Source organism: Mustela nivalis (assembly GCF_964662115.1).
Source record: "Mustela nivalis genome assembly, chromosome: 1".
Classification (NCBI taxonomy): Eukaryota; Metazoa; Chordata; class Mammalia; order Carnivora; family Mustelidae; genus Mustela; species Mustela nivalis.
In genome coordinates, this window is record NC_139020.1 from 150,960,931 (window position 1) to 150,963,559 (window position 2,629).

Below are 2,629 nucleotides of genomic sequence, written 5' to 3' on the forward strand. Positions count from 1 at the left end.
GACTGGGTCACAAGCACTTAAGTCAAAACCATGGCTTTATTATGCCTGTTGTGTGTGTGTGTGTGTGTGTGTTGGTTTAGTATCTCAGAAATTACAGCTCTTGGTTGTTACTTTTTCATAGATGGTACATCCTGTAGCAGCTGTGGGGGTGATGCTGTGGTGATGTCTGTGGGGTGGGATCCTCCTGGGTGAGCCCAAGATGGGCACCCCATCATTAGGCTCTTTGACAGCAGCCTCTCAGGACCAGCTCTTTGGTAGTCCTCAGGACCCCAGAAGCCTTCTGAAGGACAAATGCTTTGAACACATCTTTGAACAAACAAGTTCACCTCTCTGATAGGACCTTGATTACTGAACATTGTAACTGCCTTGATAATTTTCCTTAGTGCTTTATTGATGCATCTGTATGACATGTCACGAAAGACAGCACCAGAAAGCTAAATATATTATAAGAAAGAGCTTGTCCTTTAGTGTTTGAGAGATTTAAATTCTGATTCATCTGTCTACTTCCCAGGGGTTTCCACATCTGATGTGGGAACATGACACTTAGCTTGTAAGGTTGTCATGAGATTAAAATGACCCTTGTGAATGCATGTGGCATAGTGCCCGCCCACAGTCTGTGCTCTAAGTGTTAGTCCCCCTCCTTCCTCTCAGGGGAGGAATACCTTTGGAGGTGGTCCTGATTAGAGACCTTCCTAAATAACCCCGCTATGACTCAGCCCCTGGAGCTTTGGTCCCACCTGCTTCCACCTAACTCCAATAATTAATGTACCTCTGAGAACTTTCCTCTGCCATCTACTCCCATTTCACTAAGCAGTGGTTCTCAAAGGTGTGGTCCTTGGACCAAAAACATCAGCATCACCAAGGAAATTAGAGATGCATCTTCTCAGGCCTGATCCAGATCTACTGAGTCAGGAACCTGACCATCTGTGTTTGAACAAACCTTATAGGTGATTCTGAGGCAGACTCAAGTTTGAAACCTTTGGTCTAAGGACTCCGGACTCCTGTTAATACGATCTCCCTTCACATCTGATCTGTTGTCTGGACCCCGCCCACCTGATTTAAGACTGAGAAATCAGCTGAAATCTCTACTCAAGTCTCCCCAGATGCTCCGCACCTTAACGATGGAATCATTATCTTGGTGCTGTGATTGTGTCTCACCTGTGCATGCCCAGCACATCTGCAGTGCTCAGGACTTGGCAAAGCCTCAGCCTGTGAGGAGGAAGCCCTGCTGTCAGCTCTCCCATGGCCCTGCATCTGGATTGTGGGGCATACACTTTATTTTACTTTTCCTTTTATTTTGGATTTTACATCATATCAGTCCTTGAAATGATGTGTTTTGCCAAATGAAGAGAAAAAAAAAAACACCTTCAAAAGTTGCTGAATACTTTAATAGCAATGAGTGTTTTCCCTGATCAGAGGTTCAGAGCATATAACAACCCTTCCTCAGTTCCCAGCTCCAAATCCTGTCACCTCTTAAGTAACTGGGGGGGGGGGGGCAGTGGGGAATTTGCACAATGTCAGGCAGGGCAACAAAAATTGCTATAACTGTAATCTTTAAAGTTAGGATAGTGAATAGTGTCATCAAATCCTCATTTCTGTACCTACCCTGTATCCAGCACAGGTTTAGCATGCTGAGGGTTACTCAATAAATATCTGATCAATAAATGTGCTCAATCCATATCTGGCCTCCAAGGAGTCTACAGTCCCGTCCCAATCAGCTGCTGGCATACTTTGAATGCTATTGAATTAGGACTTCCTTGAGTAGGCTTGTGTTTATCTTGCAAGGAGTTTTGCCAAGATGAAATTAGATTTTATAAGGTCCTGGATGGTTGGAAGAGCATAGCTGTGCTTTAATATTTCAGAAAGCAATTATGTTTGGCTTGATATCAAGATCATGTAAAATATACAACATATTCTTTGGGCAATATTTTGTTAGAGGTTATCAGATACTATGGTGAGGGGCCTCAGAAATTACCCTGATTTTAACAGTTGTTTTGGGTTTGGACAGAATTGGAAATGACTCAGTGGTCCCAGTAGAAATTGCTGTGGGTGGGAGGTCTGCTTTCCAAACATAGAAACTTTGTGTTTGCTCTGCCCTTGGCCCTGGAGTGCTTGCTGAGGTCTTCCCAGGATATATCTCTTCACAGAATTTGTTAAGGAGCAGCAGAGTGCAGTGGTGAAGAGCACATACTCTGAAGCCAGACCACTTGGGTTGGAACACTGCCTCTTCCTCCTTCCATACCTTAGGCATGTAACCAAAGCCTTCTCTGCCTCAGCTTCTGCAGCAGTAAAATGGAGACAGTAGGACTCACCTCATGGAGTTGTTGAGAGGATTAAAATAATTCATACATGTAAAGTGCCTGGAACACTTCTTGGCATGAAGAAAGCTCTCAATCATTGTTAACTATCGCAATTAAATTCAGGTTCAGTGGCAAAGTTACCCATTCTGAGAGACTTTACCTGATCACTCTATCCAAAGCAACCATCTATCACCCAATTTAGTCTTTATCACACCCTAGCATTTTATGGTCTTTATGACATTTAGCACAATCTGGCATTATCTGACTTGAACGTTTTTCATCTGTTTATTTTATGTGTCTCACCAACCCCAGAACATAAAATAAGTTCC